Below are 19,689 nucleotides of genomic sequence, written 5' to 3' on the forward strand. Positions count from 1 at the left end.
ACAGTTGGGTTTGTTTTGACAATTGGTTGGATGATCTGCGGTATGACGTGTTTGTCGAGTTGGCGATGATCTTGTCTGAGCATCGGCACGAGACAAGTGTGATGACCTCTGATACTCTTGATAATCCATTTGTTATGCCTCTTTGAATTGCATGTGCCCAAGCTCCATGTACAACCATTTTCATGTAACTTGCAGACGAAGTGTAGCCTTCTTTGGTCAGAGTAAATTGTTTTGCAATCAAAATGATTTCTGATGTTGTATTCTTTGATAGCCCGAATACATTGTGCTTTGTCATCGAAGGTCATGCCAACCTCGAGTACACCGACTGGTGGTTGTACATTGTGTTGCTGATGAACAAAATGGGGTCGATCAATATAGTGTGGTAGGTGGTCAAAGTTCAAGTCTACTGGACAGCTAGGTTGTTGATATTGCAACGGAGGTGACAGAGGTGTCGTTGGTCTACCAACACCCTCGTCATCGTTTTGGTCATCACTTTGGTCATCGCTTTGCTGATTGATGTGATCAAAGAACTGTTGATCCTCATCCTCAGTAAAATCATTCATGTTTTCATGATGAAATCGTATTATGGGATCTTCGTTAGCAATGGGATGTTCATCTCGGTTTGATGTTTGCGTTTGTGGTAGCTGTGAAGGTGGCGTAAAGGGGGATGAAGGATGATTTTGTTGGTCAAAGGAGGTTTGTTGGCCATGAAAAAAGGAATCATTCTCGGATAATATTTGTGTGTATGAAGTATAAATGTCAAAGGGGTCTTGTGATTCAAGGTTGTTGTATGAAGATACTGGATTATTGAGGTCTATGTTGTTGTACGGTAACTGTTGTGGAGGCGGTAGTTGTAGTTGTGGACATGAGGGTTGTGGAGACGATGGTTGTGGTTGAGGAATAAGCTCAGTAACAACATAGAATTCGGCAGAATTCAATTGTGGATTCTGGATAATTGTTTCCATCGCGCCTCTAAGATCATCATTGTCGAATAGTTGAGCTGAAATAAAACGTGTCTAACCGAGATGAATTGAAATAGGGACACGAAATAACAATTGAGCAACTTGTTCAGTTGCTCGAGTAGGAAGACGATTGTTAATTTTTCGAATGAATTATGTAAACGTAATAGAACGACTGGCGTAAAAAAATATTGGGGTCGTACATTGGTATGTCGATCCTTGAACTGGATCGTCTACAATGTGACTACTGTGGTAAATGAGGGTCAGAATTTCTTTAGGTGGAGCCATGGTGGTGCTTATGGGATATGAGTGGAAATGGTGTGAGAGTTACAAATCGAGTTTTGTTTTGTGAGAAAATTGTTGTGTGTGATATGTTGTTGTCAAATGGTGATATTATATATAGGCTGAGAAAGTTTAGTACCAGAGTTAGATTGGAATGTTAGGTAGGAGAGTTAGATTGGAAGGTTAGGTTGGGAGAGTTAGTTACGAGGGTTAGATGGGAGGGTTAGGTGGGAGTGTTAGATTGGAAGGTTAGATGGGAGAGTTAGATTGGAAGGTTAGGTGGGAGATTGTTCATTTAATCATGATTGTTGACCGCAGTGTTCCGTATCGCATGCCAAGGTCACATGGATTGTTCAGAAACATGTTAATGGGATAAACATACGCATGTGAGTGAACAGTGTGCAACACCACACTTTAATGGAGTGTCAGTGCATGTGAGGGTTAGGTCTGACATTGCTCCGCATCTCTAAAATGATGCATATGTAGACTATTATTACTGAAGTAAATTAAAAATAACAACTTCAAAGCATGCAACAACTACAACTAGATAATAAAGACGGAGAAAAACTTCAATGCAATACAACAACAAAATATGTTAAATTATTCATTCTAATTTCATGGTATTCTCCAGCTTCTGCTCCGTGTCGGCTCAACTTAGGTCATTAACTTGAGTAGATGATAATGAATTATGAACATCAACTTTAAGTTCCATACATATTACACTTCTCATATTGACAAATGTATGAAACATGCATGAGACACCTTCTTCGTCAATAATTTGAATTGCCCTATATTGAACTTCACCATTTAATTGATATACAGGACAACGATACCAAAGGGTATTAATTATAGGCGTAACACCATTATCTGTAATTGATGACTGTATTGCAGTGATTATATTTGGCAGCGTCATTGTTGGATTCAAGAGTAACGACTTTGTGTTGTCACCTCTGAAAATTGCATTTGCACTTGAACTTTGAATGATTTCACCATTGATATAAACGTACACACAAATAGACTCTGACCTCATTGCTAGCCCTCTCTGTTTTCTCCCACAATTTGATTAGACACAACAGTGCAAAGTATTAGGTGACATGGTAGGTTTATATATGCAATCAATCACGGGTCCATGGTTCACGTGCATTAGAATCTCGATGCGTGACAGTACCACAGTTGATGTTAATGTGCTTTGGAATCTCGAGGCCTTGCAACGAGACAATTTATAAATGTGCTTTGGATTCTCGAGACATTTACAATTACCTTAACGTACGCATGCGGGTGAACAATGTGCACGAAATTTTAGTGATTCACATGAATTAGAATCTCGATGCACCACAGTACCATAGTCATGTTAACGTGCTTTGGAATCTCGAGGCCTTACAACGAGACAAAATATAAATGTGGTTTGGAATCTCGAGGTATTACAATTACATTAAGTATAATGTTGAGGCCATGCGAAATGTTGAGAACAAAGCTAATGCGGTTATCGTACGCATGTGGGTGAATAGTGTGCATGAAAATGTCATTGGTTCACGTGCATTAGAATCTCGATGCGTGACAGTACCACAGTTGATGTTAATGTGCTTTGGAATCTCGAGGCCTTGCAACGAGACAATTTATAAATGTGCTTTGGATTCTCGAGACATTTACAATTACCTTAACGTACGCATGCGGGTGAACAATGTGCACGAAATTTTAGTGATTCACGTGAATTAGAATCTCGATGCACCACAGTACCATAGTCATGTTAACGTGCTTTAGAATCTCGAGGCCTTAGAACGGGACAAATTATAAATGTGCTTTGGAATCTCGAGGCATTACAGTTATCTTAAGTGTATTTGTGCTTGCAAAACCGAACATAGTGTAAATGATAAATAGATGAGAGGTGCATGTCAATACCACATTTGCATCAACCAACTTCAAATTTTATATCATTTGTATTCGGTTTACCATTTGACATCATTCTCATGGATGATAAACCTCTATTGCATCATCAACATGTTCATCGTTCACGTACTACGATTAATGAGTTAATCACTTCCTATTCTCATGGATGATAAACCTCAGTCAATGTATTCTACTCCTTCACCTGTTCATCAAACTTTTGGCCACACTAGCGAGTCAGTCACTGCAACCACCCATGAATGGATGACCGATTTATTTGGCATCGATTTCAATACACCAAATTCAGCGGCATCATATTTAGCTACTTTACAACAGTTCGATGCACCGCATTCGTTTGGAGAACAAGGTCAAAGTTCTTCAGCTGCAACAACCAACATTGAAAATACTAACATAGAACAACAACATGATCATGACGTGGAAGAACCAGTCATACTGAAAAGAAGAAATCCGCGACGTAATCGGCGTCCACCACCTTGTGGGACTGGTCATCGTCTTGGTCATTGAAGTATAAAATGTTGTGATAATGGGATCAAATATGTTTAAGTACCCCTGTAACGGCATCATCAAATATGATTTGGACCCTTGCAACTATGGTTAAGTACCCATGTTCTGTATTTCTTTAAAATTATGTTGAACGCATTAATGATGTTTGTGACTCATTTTTTCTATAGTTTGAACGTCAAAGAATCCAAAACAAATTATTTCGTGCACCAGTTCCATCGACTAACACCTCAAAATACAAGTACAAAATAAAAAAAACTATGATTTGGATCCTTGCAACTATGCTTAAGTACCCATGTTCTGCATTTCTTTAAAATTATGTCGAACACATTAATGATGTTTGTGACTCATTTTTTCTATAGTTTGAACGTCAGAGAATCCAAAAAGAATTATTTCGTGCACCAGTTCCATCGACTAACACCTCAAAATACAAGTACAAAATAAAAAAACTATGATTTGGACCCTTGCAACTATGCTTAAGTACCCATGTTCTGCATTTCTTTAAAATTATGTCGAAGACATTAATGATGTTTGTGACTCATTTTTTCTATAGTTTGAACGTCAGAGAATCCAAAAACAATTATTTTGTGCACCAGTTCCTAACAATGCGAGTTCCTAACAACTGTTCTTTTGATACACTCAAGCATAGAATGCACAACACCCTTCAACTAACCAACGATCAATTACTGGATGAAATCTACTACCGACAGTCGTTCATAGATGCAGGTCAACAATATTTTTTTTCAATCTTTACAATTGAAAAATGATGATAATGTTTACACAATGTTAATGTGCAATGACCAATACTCGTGTGTTGGCCCTATAGAATTATTATGTACCATTATTAGAACACCGGATGCTAACTCAGCCTGCTTCAATCAACCATCACTCCTACTCATGATGCAATTATGTATTACAACGGGAAGTGGAACATACCTTGTCAAGCTGAGTTTTTGGATTACTCCTTTACTAGAACTAATCCAATAAGATTTGGCATTCCTTCGGGATGTGGCATGGAGAAACTCAAGGATTTAATCAAGCAAGTTGCACCTACAGGGGTTCCCCCTAATGGAATTCACATATCACAATTGATTAGACGATTGTTTTTTCGACAACCAGGTCATTCTAAGTATTCCGAAAATTTGATTGAATATGACATAACAGAATTGAAAAATGATGAAGACGTGCTAAAGGTGTTAGCACAATCTAACTATTGGAAACGATTCTACACAATAGAAATTTTGGCTATTTTTAGCAAACCAGTAATCTAAATAGAAGAAGACATGTATTCTACACACCATATTTCAGATCCTCATTAGTTTTGTTATGTTTGCATTGTAAGTGTAATTTTTAATATGTTTCATTATTGTCGAGTATCATTTCAGTTACTGTAATTTGAGTATTTTGTCTATGACAGATTTGCCATATATTTTTTTGCGGTGTTTTTCTTTTACTATATTTTAATACTACTAACTAATTTTATTATTTTTTAATTACAAGAACATACAAAAATTAACAAAACATAAATTTAACTACACAATTACATATAACATAAATAAAAAATTATACTCTAATTTTATCCAATTTTTATATTTTTCTTTATATGTATATTTCTCTTTACAAAAAATTATAAAATAATATTACATAAATTAATTTAATAAATAAATAATTTTCAGATTAATTAAAAATAATTTTATATAATATAATATTTAATTTTAATAATATATAAACTTTTTTATAAAAAAAAAAGGAAGAAGGGAAGTCGGGGCAGAACCCGACTTCTGTGAAGTTGCTGAAAGTGGTGTACTTTGGGAATTAATTCCCAAAGTAGTGTATTTTAAGCAAAAAATGAAGAGAGAATAAAAAAATCACTTGTTCAAGCTTTTATCGCTGAAGTCGTTGCTCTGACCCGACTAACTTTTGATTCCACTCAGTATAGATTGAGGTGACCCGACCAAACCACGAGCCGTCATCTTTTGTCTTTGCGAAAAAAAAAATATAAACAAAGTTAGGTTCCCCGAAAAGAAAAGATAAGAAAGGAAGAAAAGATTCTAACTTGAACTTGAGAGGAAAACTGACATGAAAATATAAATAATGGGTGTCACCCATGGGTTGGGCCTCGTGCCCTCAGAGAATCAAGCCTGAAGACGAAGACATGTTATTCTAAATTTGAAATGAAGAAAGAATGAATGAATGCGGAGAAGGCAGGGAGGGAGACTGACAAGATAGAGTTTGCCTAGAAGTTCAACAGCAGAAAGATAGAGTTTGCGTAGAATGCTAAGAGGTTTTGGTTAGGGTTTTTAAACATAGCAACGAATAGAATGATAACATGAGAGTGAGAGGGAAAGTGAAAAGCTGAGACACTTACACTTACATCTAATACGGTATTGTAAAAACAGTCTTAGTTGAAAATTTTTATATTTACAAAATTGTCAATGCCTTACATTCTAAGACAATTTTTGAGAACTGTATTAGAAGGTGAGTCGTAAAAAACTATTTTTTTAGTAGTCTTATCAAAATCCCTACAAGAACCCAATATCAATGTTAAGTTAGAAAAAATATGTACTTATTATGAAATGCTTATATTTAGAAGACTAAAAAATGAGTGGTATATACAAATGAACCAATTTTAAAAGCTTTGATGAACTATTATTGAAGCAGTGTTACCTTGAGGTGCTCTATCAATAGAAATGTGAAACCTTAGCTTTTGAATTGCTTAAGTCCTTGTCGCAAAGAGCAACACAATGGCGTGTTTAATAATCCAACAACATACATGCTAGTTGTTAAGTCCATGTTGGACAATTGGTAAGGCTGTTGAGGTAGGTAGGGGTGAGCATCAACCTGTGACCCACACAAATTGATTAAAAAAGAAGGCTTCGAGGTGGTCGGTTTTGAACATTAAGTCTGATAAAGTGAAAAAGTCAATTAAATATGGGTTTATCTGTCGAGTACGGGTCTAAAAAAAAAAGGAATTGTTGGAACCTGCACCCAACTGAGATAAGTAAGAATATAAAAGACATACTTGATCAACCATTGATTTAATCGCTTTCAGACTAAAAAAATAATCCCAACCGTATATTATGAAAATAGTTGTCTTGGGTCTTCACATTTTACAAAGTTGAGCCAGCCTTTCAGACTTTTGTCATGCATATAGAGCCTTGTGTCATTGAGCAAGTATGAAGTGCATTTAATTTCTTTCCGTTCTCCACTATAAGTTCATTTGCCCAGGTCCTTTCTACTCTTTCCTTGAGCTTCTTCACGCGTCCCTTGTCCTCCATCTTCTAGCATCATATGATGGGTCTTTTCCCTTACCTTCCTTTTATCTCATCCTTTCATAATCTTCATCTCTTAGTGCCTTGCAACAATCACCATCTCTCCACCTTTAAACACAAATCTCCAACAAGGAAACAACTCACACTATCACTTTCTCTTCCATAGTTGAAACTATTTGCTTCGTCTTTGGGTAGAGATTGGCACAACGATATGCATGTCTAGCTTCAACTATTGACGAAGCTCCAAAGGTTTGCTCATGGCAGACATCAATGGTATGGCTTGTTGTTGCTTTTGGTGCCATCAACTCGTATACATCGAATCAAATAGCCCATGACCCATTACATCCATGCTAACTCATTGGCAAGCTATCAATTTTTCACAAGTAGTAAAGTAAAATGGAAGTCCAAATATCGAGTCCACAGGGACTTTATTTGTACTTAGATTGGTGCAAACTCAATTTTCAAGCAATTGATAGAGTAGAAGAGATAAAGAATTATAAGTGTGAAATTAAAGGGGAAAGTAATAGACAAAAAGACAAAAAAAATAAACAATGAGTTAAATGCGAAGGATGAATTCAAAATGCAAATGTGTTGGTGCCTAGCATGCCAAAACTACTTGGGATGTAGTGTTAATAATTTTTCTCTATCTAATATTATCCCAATTTTACCCACATCTACTTTGATACTCTACCATTGGTTCCCCGCATGAAAAGCCTAATTTATCTATTTTCTCTCTCAAATTCCTTTGCAAAGATAAAATATTAAATCACATTAAGAATAAAGATGCATGAACTAGGCTAAACAAACATTACTCTATTCCTAGACATGATTTCATTTGGATGCTTTTTCCTAGTTCTTTAGAAAATGACCATTTTCCAATGCATTACTTCCTAAACAATGCATTAGTATGGGTGATCAGACCATAATCAGCAACAATAAAGTACCAAAAAAGAACAATAAAAACCAGAATTGCATTAAATAGATAGTAGGGAAGAGTTACATTACAAGAGTTTAGCTGCTAAGCTCCCAACAATAGGAGTTTAGCCTCTCATAGTCACGAGAGGTTTTACATTTTAGGTTAGGGGTTGATGGGGATAGAAGAAGAAGAGGAATGGATAGAGGAGGAGAAAGGGATAATGGATATAGAAAGAGGGTTTCCCATATCTGAGATACTCAGGCTTTGGATATATTCATTAGAGAGCTCTAAGTCTCGGTGTGTCTTTCTCCTTTTCTTCCTACTCCTTATAGGTCTAAGGTAGCTTAAAATCCATGCGACCTCGTGCTAAGCGGACCTTTTGGGCTTAACAAGTATGGCGGTGATTATGCGCTTAGCGTGAATTTGTGCTAAGCACACCTTTGGGCTTCTTCGTGGGCCTTCTTTGTGCTAAGCTTGGGATGGTCGTTGAGCAAGGTGTCATGTTGGGACTGTCTTGTGCACTAAGCGAGATGCCTTCTTCACGCTAAGTCTTTTTCATCATGTTTTTGCATCAATTTTCTTTCAATTTTTCTTCTTTTGAATCCTGCTAGTCAAGAATTAAAATTTTCATTATTCTATTAAAACCAACAGTAATTTAGAGGAAATCAATTCATTCTAATCACTTTTTAACTATTGAATAAACTTAAATTTTGTCGTTATCAATCTACAACACAACCAAACCAAATAAATACACAGTCAAGCTCGGTCCAGAAAAATTGATGGTCAATTTACATTGGATAAGCATTTTTTGGTTTGAAACCGACCGAACCTGTCTGATGCAAACCCATAGAGGTAGGATCCAATGTAAGTATGTAACTACAAAAAAAATGTATTTTATTATGGGTTAGTTTGAATTATTAATAATAAGTATTTATAAAAAAAATATGATAAACATAAATTAACTTTTATAAATCAACACATCATTGGTGTAATTGGAATTAGACTTGATTTACTTAAGATGATGAACCGACTTTTCTCTAGCATAGATCAGCTAATAACCTAAAAAATTAATTTTAATAAATTAAAATAAATTTATGTGTTTTAAAAATTAAAATATATAAATTATTTTTATTTTCTTATTTGGTTTTCTTCTATACATGAAACAAATTGCTTTTTGAAAATGAACCATTTAATTTATTGTAAAAAATATTGATATATATATATATATATATATATATATATATATATATATAAACTTTATTAATATTTATTATTTATCTGTCTCTTTTCTTTTATCATATTATATCACTTATTATATTTATATATTTTATATATTGAATATAGTTTGACATCCCAACTTTTCTCTATTAATAAATAAAAATATAATTAAAATATATTTTTCATCCTTATAAAATTAACAATTTATTCTTAAAAAAAAGTTTTCTTATTGTAAAATTAAAATATATTATTTTTTTAGGTGGCCCACCCCCACAAATTATAAAAACCGCTGCAAATTTGCAAATACCCTCAAAAAACTTTCAACATCTTCACAAGCAAAAAATCTTCAATAAGAGTCTTCTTGGAACCAAAGCCATACATCCGAAGTCCAAAAGTAAACCTGAATGATCCAAGCAACCCAAAAAAGAAATCGTAAAAATCGCAAACTAAAATGACATTAGAAAAAGTTCACATCCATGGTCAGGGATCATTACAAAATTCCCTGTGATTGTGAAGTCGTGCGTCATTGTCGGAGCGCTGAGGGGTATTTCGACGTCCGACGACGAGGAACGGAAGTACCTCAGGAACTTGCTCGTGACATCATAGCTCAGCCTAAATCAACCTTCAGATGTGCGAACATGGAGGAATTGAGTTGGTCGTGGAAGCTGTAATGACTAATTGTTTCGAGGTCGCCGAAGGCGGTGATTCAAAGCTCGTAGGGAAGGTTGTCCTTTAACATGACGAGGAGTTTTCCATTGAAGAACACGAGGCCAACATTGGTGGTGTCGGTGCCGCTGCGGTGGTGGATTTAGTTGGTCAAGTGTAGATTTTATATTATGACAGAGAGGATTTTCGATCTTTCTTGGTGTGTGGCCCTTAGCTATATTGGCAAAAGAATAAATTTCCTGGGCAAAGGTTACTCTTGGGGGCAGCATTCCTTATGGGAGGTTTTAAACCCCATAAATAGTAAGAAAAGAATAATCAACAATTGGACCAATAAGAGAATGAAACATAGATATGGGACCAATTGAGTTTAACTCCTAACCAAAAAGTAGACGTTTTAATTTTGTGAGGACTTAAAATAGATGAAAATTATTAGGGGGACGAAATCTATACATTAGTAATTTTACAGAAATAAAAAACATATTTTAATTTAAAAGCATCAAATGAATATAGAATATGGAGGTAAAATGAGTAAAAATAATATGTGGACGGCAAAATTTGGCTTTTACACTAAAATAGTGTAATTTTTTGAATTTATTACCAAAATAGATAGATAGATTTTGAAAAAATTATCAAAATGGATAAATCGTCTTTCAAAACACAATTTCATTTTTCCAATTTTTTTTTTCAGAAACAAATTATTAGGTTATAAGTCGTCACAAATGATTTTTTTTAGCCATCACAAAATGAGGAAGATTTATCTATTTTGATAATTAAAAAATACACTATTTTGATATATATATAAAAAAAAAGCCTCCAACTTTACGGTGTATGCGTAAGTATTTTTACTTAGACTTGTGTTAAACGTCAGAATGAAGAAGATTATTATATTTTAAAATGTGTAAAATATAATTTTATTACGTAAATGTTTGATATTATTAAAATTGATTTGTTTTTAGTAATTAATATTTTTTTTATCAACTATTGATGAATTAAATTTAAGTTTTAATATCATATCACAAGATATGAATCCATGATCCATCAATAAATATCCATGCCACTTACTAATAGCCAATCCTTTTATATATATAATACTACACTACCAGTATTGAATTTTGTGGTTTCTCACTTTACACCACTATAATTTTCTTTTGCATCTATGATCAGCAATGTATTTCCACCATCCCCAAATAAATGTCTGTGAATTATTCTTACACAAATTAAAAAAACTAATAAATAGTTAAAAGTCGTAATTCTCCGGCTCACACTGGACAAGTTCAGGTCAATACTGTAATTGTCGGCCCATTGCAACATGATTTTCTGTTTGACAGTGGAGCAACACATCACGTAACCAATGATCTCGATAATCTGGCGCTTCATCATCCGTACACTGGTCCTGACTCACTGTTTATGGGTAATGGTTCAGGTTTAACCATCACTCATTCTGGAACACTTTTACTTAATGATTTATCCTTGTCTAATGCTTTGTGTGTTCCTTCCATGAAACAAAAAATAATCTCTGTCTCTAAACTTACCCAACAAACCAACTCTGTTGTTGTTTTCCTGCCAAACTCTTTTTATGTGAAGGACTTGCAGACGGGTCACACAACCCATAAAGGCTCATGTGTGGATGGACTCTATCTCTGGCCCGCCACCTCACCCTCCGTCCACACGGTTCGAACAGAATCCTCTGCATCATGGCATCATAGGCTTGGGCACCCTTCATCTTCTATTTTCAAATTTATTCAGAAACATTTTTCCTTAGGCTCAAATAAATTTCCGCAATCCGATTGTAACTCGTGTCAAATTAGCAAAAGTCATAAACTTCCATTCCATGAATCCACTCTTAAATCTTGTTATCCATTAGAAATAATTTTCTCTGATGTCTGGCTTCTCCTATTTTATCAAGTGACGGTCTTCGCTATTATTGCATGTTTGTTGATCATTTTACTCGCTATATTTGGCTATATCCAATGAAACGAAAATCTGATGTGCAAACTATATTTCCCAAATTTAAATCGCTAGTTGAAAATTTCTATCATCACAAAATGAAAATTCTTTACACTGATAATGGTGGCGAATATATTGGTCTTCGCCCTTTTTTACTAAATCATGGTATAAGTCATCATACAACGCCACCTCATACACCTGAACATAATGGAATTTCAGAACGCCGGAATCGTCACATTGCTGAAACCGGTCTCTCTCTTCTCCATCACTCGGGCTTGCCCCTCACCTATTGGCCTCACGCCATGACCACCGCCGCTTATCTCATAAATCGCCTCCCAACTCCAATTCTTGGGTACCAATCACCCTATTCTAAATTGCTCAACATTAGTCCGGATTATCATAAGTTAAAGTGTTTTGGATGTTTGTGTTTTCCCTGGATTAAACCATATGCTAACCATAAACTTGCACCAAAGTCTGCTATGTGTGTTTTTGTAGGTTACTCGGCTGATCAACATGCATATTTGTGTCTCGATCCCACAACAAGAAGGATTTACACCTCTCGGCATGTGAAGTTCGTTGAATCTGAATTCCCGTTCAACTCCCTAGTAACTCACGCTAGTCCAAGTCCGGAGCAACAAACAGGCCCACTTCAACTCTCCATCTTACAACCCATGAACCCACCGGAAGATTCATCTCCTGCCCCTTCCTCTCCATCCATCACCAACTCCCCATATATGGCCCAGTCCTCCACCGAACCCACAAACCCCACTCAATCTCCTCCTTCAACCTCACAATCATCCCCGCAACTCTCTGCTCCACCACCCCAAACCATTGTCAACCCAAATGGAGGTGGGATCATCACTCGGTCTAAAAACAACATTATCAAACCCATCCAAAAGCTTAATCTCCATGTCTAAGCCTCCTCTCCCATTGAACCCAACACCATCACCCAGGCCCTTCGCGACCCTGATTGGCGCTCAGCCATGCAAGCCGAATTTGATGCCTTACACCACAACAACACTTGGGATCTTGTCAGTCGGTCCTCTGATCAAAATTTGGTTGGCTGTAAATGGGTATTTCGAATCAAACGAAATCCAGATGGATCAATTGATCGTTACAAGGCTCGGTTAGTCGCCAAAGGGTTTCACCAACGCTCTGGTTGGGACTATACAGAAACTTTTAGTCCCGTTGTTAAACCGGTGACCATTCGCATTGTCCTAACTCTTGCAGTTCGTCAAGGGTGGCCCATACGTCAGCTTGATGTCAACAATGCATTTCTTCAAGGGACACTTAAGGAGGAAGTCTTCATGATACAACCACCTGGTTTTGTCAACAAAAACTTTCCTGATCATGTTTGTCGCCTCAAAAAGGCACTCTATGGGCTGAAGCAAGCACCCCGCGCCTGGTATACGAAGCTTCGCGTATTCTTGCTCTCCCTTGGTTTTGTCAATTCCACTGCAGATGCATCTCTTTTCATCTACCAAAAACCAGAGGTTACACTTTACTTATTAGTATATGTTGATGATATAATTATGACTGGAAATTCATCTGCAGAGCTGTCCAAACTCATTGCCACACTTGCTGCTCGGTTTTTGTTAAAAGATCTTGGATGTCTCAGTTATTTCTTGGGTGTCGAAGTAATTCCTTCCGCTGCAGGAATGTTTCTTTCACAAAGGAAATATATCATTGATCTGCTACATAAATCAGGCATGACAAATAGAAAACCAGCATCCACTCCTTTGTCAGCGAGTGTTCAATTACTTAAGGATTCTGGTGATCTCCTACCCTATCCAAATGAGTACCGCACACTGGTTGGAAGCCTTCAATACTTGAGTCTTACACGTCCAAACATCGCCTTCAGCACTAACAAACTCGCACAGTTCATGCAAAATCCAAGAACGGCGCATTGGTCTGCACTCAAACGAGTGCTCCGATATTTGGCGGGCTCTTGTGACAAAGGAGTCTTCATCTCAGCGACTGCTCCTTTGACCTTTCATGCCTACTCGGATGCTGATTGGGCTGGTGACAAGGATGATTATGTTTCAACCACTGGTTACTTGTTGTATCTCGGTAACACTCCCATCTCCTGGAGCTCCCGCAAACAACGTTCTGTTGCTCGATCATCAACTGAAGCAGAATACAAAGCCTTGGCTGACACGGCTAGTGAACTATTATGGGTTCTTTCCTTGTTCACAGAACTTGGTCACATGCCCACTGCCAATCCAGTCATATACTGTGACAATCTTGGTGCCACAAATCTCAGTGCTAATCCTGTCTTCCACTCTCGGATGAAACATATAGCCTTAGCCTACCACTTTGTCCGAGAACATGTTCAACATGGCAAGTTTCGAGTGTCTTTTGTGTCTACCGATGATCAACTTGCTGATATTCTAACAAAGCCTCTGCTTCGCCCTCGGTTCGAATCGCTACTGTCCAAGTTGCATCTCTCATCCAGATTATACAACTTGCGGGAGGATATCAATAATAATAATTAGTTTTCAATTCCTTTAATTATTTAGCCGTGCAAATCTGTGCAAATCTGTTATTTCCAATTCTGATTTGTTGAGAATTATTAGGAGATTGGTAGCTTGATTCACTACATATTAGGGTTGTTCACTTGTATATATATCACTGTAAATTAATATCAAATTTATCAATAAAAGTTACAAACTTATTACTCTATATTTTATTATTATATATCTACCTTGTCTTCTATCCTATTATCTTAATTTTTATTTTTTATTTTTCCATTTTTTTAGCACGACATTTAGTATATCTATTATTTTTTTTCTCTTTCTATTTCTTTTTTTTTTCCTTCATGCACCTAATTTTTGAGTACATTAATTATTTTCCTTCTATTAAAAACCATCTAAAAATATAACTAAAATTATGATAAAAATGTATTAATATTTTTTTAGTATTTTTTATTTCTTTAACTAGTATTTTAAGAATATTGTTAATATTTACATTAGTTAAGGACTTAGTTATTTTAAAGTCGAGTATAATTAATCTTAATAAAATTAATTTTAAGCCATTGAACATAAGTATGATGTGTATTTAAATTAATTTCAACTATATATTTACATTAGAGTGTGAGTGTGCATATATATATATATATATATATATATATATATATATATATATATATATATAAATTTAAATATTGATGTGAAAATAAATAGGAGCTAAGTTAGTAAATGGAGTTGGAATATAGAACCAACATGGGTTGTTACTTGTCACAATGGAAGAAATTCAGTCCTGTGGTCTGAAGTTTATTTTTCAGATAATTTAAACCATTTATGAAAAATATTATTAATTAGAGTAATTTATTTTGATAAATACCGAGTAGTATTTTAGGATATTAATTAGTAACAAAATTAAAAACATAATTTTTTTACTCTTAATATACTCTTACTTTAATTTTAATTGTACTTCTAAGTTCTAACATTATTTCTAATAAAAATATTGTATTTGTTAATTTCTTAATCAATAACTAGAATATGTTTTTTCGATGGTACTTGATGATATCTTAAAGTCTCATTTTTAAAAGCAGCTAATTAGAATGGAAACAACCTGGACACATATCCTTTTGTTTATTGTAGGTAAGCTCCACCAGTCAACTTTATCAATCAATTATAATCAAAATCTACATTAATGTTAAAGCTAAGAGTAAGAGAGTTCGGTCAGAAGGATGCTAAGAGTAAAGCCCAAGACTTTAGCCATATGAAGCAATGCATCTTATCCTTAACTAGTTGACTCTTTATGCCCTATTAAGAACCACTCGTTTTGTTGTTGTTGATAACCACTTTTTCATTTCAGTGTCACGAGAATATTAAGACCAAATTTTGTCAATTAATATATTCAAACCTTTGCGTGGATTGGCATTCAGTCGCACACTTTCATACATATTTTATTTAGTAAATATTATTAAATATCTTTAAGATACTTGCTAACAAAATAAACTTAAGTTTTTTTTTATCAACAATATAATTTATTAATTTTTTTATATTTTTATAGTATTTTTTTAATAAAAGTTTCCTATCATTAATTCTTCAATAATAATGTTAACAATTTTCTATTTATCAACATGCAGTGTAACTGAGATAATGTTCGCGCGTGAGATGGTTCAGGAAAAGAGACAAGGACTTCTGATCTTCCGAATTCCGATCGGTTGGATGATGCAAAATCAGATCACTGCATGAATTATTTGTCTGGGATTCTTTTAACTTAATTAATGATGTCAAATAAACTTATAATAGAAAAATTGTCACAATAATTTTATCCAATTTAAATAGAAATGTGTAACATGTATTACCAATCACGTGAATAAGCTAGCATAAGATTATTTCATCTTAGAAATTCGGGTTTAGGTCTAACACATGAATTTTATTAAATATTTAAAAAGAAAATTTTATCATTTACAATAATATTACCAATTAAATCAAAGTTTCCTTTATTGGAGGATACATGTAATTAAAAAAAATGCCTCCTAGGAAAAAAAATCTGATACTAAACCCAACAAAATCTATCAACTGTTTAACAACCACGCTCCTTGCACAGGCAGAAGAGCCAGCGGAGAACGAGATTCTCGGTAGCAGAGTATCAGTCAGGCATCTATAGATTATATAGTGCCAGATTTCTTTACAAAAATTATTAAATGTAATTTTTTATTTTTCATTTTTCAAGATACCATCAATTTATTATTTGCTCATTACATTTTAATTTTTTTTGACAGAATTACATTTTATATTTTTTAACTTTATTTTTTTTTTATATTTATATAGCTATCTTTTTGAGATTTTCAAAAATTAATAATAAGAAATACAATAATTTTAATAAAAGGATTAATAATCAAAGTTGCAAATGCTTGTTAATATAGCATTATTTAAAAGGATTAATATTAGGTTCTTGATTGGATACCTTAAGTTAACTTCAAAAGTAACATTATTTAAAAAGTTTAATTATATTTTTTTCTTTAATTATTGTAGTTGTACAATTATAATCCCGAGTTGTAGATATGATATTAAAAATATATTATTTTAGTCTTTTAGATTTACAATGGCCCCTATGATTTTAGTTTCTCGGTTACATGAAATCTAAGTCTTAAATAATTAATAATTATTAAATATATGTGAAAATATAACATAAAATATATTCTATATTATATATGGTAAAATAAATGCTAAAATATGAACTTAAATATCATTCGACAAAACAAGTATTAAATACACCAATCTAAGTCATAAATAAATAACAAATAATATATTAAGTTCTTTTTATAGTATATCATATTAAGTTTTATATAATTATATTTAAGTGTCAAATAAGTGAAATTTCAAGTAATATGATAAACACAAGTTTCAAATGAATTATTATGATGTGATAAATTTTAAAAGTCATAAATTATTATATAAAGAGACTATATGAATTTTGTGAGAATCCATATCATTGATTTTAGTTATAAATATGTTAACAAACCATTAGCAATATAAATTGTAAGGATGATGAGATTGTGTGATGACTAACATTTTGCTTAATTATTTTAGTGTTAAATACTCTTAAGAAGTAGATATGAGCATGAAGTCTTATGTGCGTAAAACACATGCTTAGAAAGGTTGTCTCAAAAATACTATCAAGGGTACAAGCCTTATAAGATCCTTTGTAGCCCATTTGCATGATGAAGAGTGCTTTCCTCTAAGTACTTGAACTTGACAAAGTGGAAGACAACAATGGTCTTACATAGAAGACAATCAAAAGGCTACAAAGAAAGCATCCAACATCAGAATGAAGTTGCCTTAGAGTTTACATCAAAATGATGAAGATCTTGATTCTAAGAACTGAACTTTAGAATAGAGTTCAAAATGATTTTAGAGTTTACATCAAAATGATGAAGATCTTGATTATGAGAACTGAACTTTAGAATAGAGTTCAAAATGATTTAAGCCTATACCTTAAGAACAATATCTTGTCTTATGTATGCCTTCACTAAAGAAAGTTGACTCATCAAAAGGCTGAAGTTGAAGACATTGCATCTTCCATATGAAGCCACATATACTGAGGGCTCATAAGAAGATTGATGTTGAAGCATTTCCAGATGCAACCAGGTTGAAAATTGAAACTATCCATGAGAAGATTTGATGTGCAACATCAGAATGGAAGACTGAAGTTATTATGCAGTCTAACTTTAGACAAAACACTAACACACTAGCAACTATTCCTTCACTTTCTATTTATGAAGCAACCTACTTCAAAATGTTTTGTGTTGTGAAGATGTGTTACGTATGATGAAGTTATGTTACTTCAGGAAGCCATATCAGTTGTGATGGAAGCTTGCTTGTGGAGCTTCTATGGAGGCTGGATCTTTGAGCTTCAATGGGGTCCTTTAATGGTGATTTTCCACCATGGAGATGCAGCGGAAGACAAAGGAAAAGAGGTGAGAGGAGGCGCCATCCATTAAGGAATAAGCCATGGAAGAAGGAGCTTCACCACCAAGAATTGCCTTGGATAAGAAGCTTGAAGAGGATGCTTTAATGGAGGAAAAGAAAGAGAGAAGGGGGGAGCACGAAATTGAAGGAATAAAAGAGGGAAAGAAGTGGAACTTTGAAGTGTATCTCATAAGACTTTCATTCATCAAAGTTAAAACAAGTGTTACACATGCTTCTATTTATAGACTAGGTAGCTTCCTTGAGAAGCTTTCTTGAGAAAACTTCCTTGAGAAGCTTCTTTGAGAAGCTAGAGCTTAGCTACACACACCCCTCTCATAACTAAGCTCACCTCCTTGAGAAGCTTCCTTAAGAAGATTCCTAAAGAAGCTAGAGCTACACACCTTTCTAATAGTTAAGCTCACCTCCTTGAGATGAGAAGCTAGAGCTTAGCTACACACCCCTATAATAGCTAAGCTCACCCTATGCCAAAAAAACATGAAAAAAACAAAAAAAATCGTTGCTACAAAGACTACTCAAAATGCTCTGAAATACAAGGCTAAAACCCTATACTACTAGAATGGCCAAAATACAAGGCTCAAACAAAGGAAAAATCTATTCTAATATTTACAAAAATAAGCGGGCTCATACTTGGTCCATGGGCTCGAAATCTACCCTAAGGCTCATGAGAACCCTAGGGCCTTCCCTTGGATCTTTGGCCCAATCTACTTGGAGTCTTATATCCAATGCCCTTGCGGGGTAGGATTGCATCAAGTTGTACTTCATCAAAATGATCTACTTCAGTATGAATCCTTTCTCAACTAACATCAGAATCACCATTCTAATGTATCTTCAGAATGCTCATAAGAAAAATTCTTCAACGATCATCTTTGAAGCTTTAAGAGGTCAACAAGGAGCATCCTAGAAAAATGTTGAAGTCATCCAAGAGAGAGAAACTCAAGCTAAGAACTCTGTGTGAGAAATCTGCCAATGTTAATTCAACCCTCTCAAGAGAGAAAGCAACCCACTTTTGCAAACACTTGTAAATTGATATAGATCATAGATAGAAATGAGATCTTATGATTCCTGAGTGGAAATACCTTTTTGTGAGAAAAATTTGTCTTTGTGCAGTCTAAACACAAAAACCCTTTGTTGTAAAAGTCTAGTAAATGGCTGGCAAATGTTGTAACCAATGGTGTTGTTGGTCTAGTACTGGCTAGGTGTGAAGTCTAATGGGGTTACTGAAAAGTTGTTGAAATCCAGTGGTTGGCTAGTCCAGTAGTGACTGGTTGTGTTAGTAAAATCTCATCTTGAAGGACGAAGACTGAACGTAGTCCAAGATTAGGGTGAACCAATATAAAAATCGTCGTGCACCATCTTCTTTCCCTCTCTCTGCATTGATTTTATGTTTTGATTTGTTAACTGGTTTTTGAAATCATTAAGGCAAAAAACCTTGCTTTGAGAAACTTAAAACTAAACTTTTTCATCAAAGTCCTTATAACTAAACAATCCCTTTAGAAACAGAACTTGAACTGTGAAATTTTATTTTTCTCCAGAAATTGCTTGAATTTTCGTTCTGAGTTCAGAATAGTTTTTCATTC

At 34.5% G+C, this 19,689-nt stretch overlaps 1 long non-coding RNA gene across 3 annotated transcripts; it reads right to left on the bottom strand.

Annotated features, from left to right (window-relative positions):
• Positions 1-7,878: 7,878 nt before the first annotated feature.
• Positions 7,879-10,088, bottom strand: LOC106798727 (uncharacterized). 3 transcript variants are annotated; one of them, XR_005891398.1, is made up of 4 exons: positions 9,548-9,977; positions 9,361-9,453; positions 8,628-8,711; positions 7,899-8,439 (listed from the first exon to the last, which is right to left on the bottom strand). It is a non-coding gene; the product is annotated as an uncharacterized lncRNA (long non-coding RNA). The 3 variants fall into 3 exon arrangements; XR_003267030.2 differs by having other exon boundaries at positions 7,879-8,439; positions 8,665-8,711; positions 9,361-10,088; XR_005891397.1 differs by having other exon boundaries at positions 9,361-10,088.
• Between the last annotated feature and the right edge of the window lie 9,601 nt (positions 10,089-19,689).

This window comes from Glycine max, chromosome 5 (genome assembly GCF_000004515.6).
Source record: "Glycine max cultivar Williams 82 chromosome 5, Glycine_max_v4.0, whole genome shotgun sequence".
Classification (NCBI taxonomy): Eukaryota; Viridiplantae; Streptophyta; class Magnoliopsida; order Fabales; family Fabaceae; genus Glycine; species Glycine max.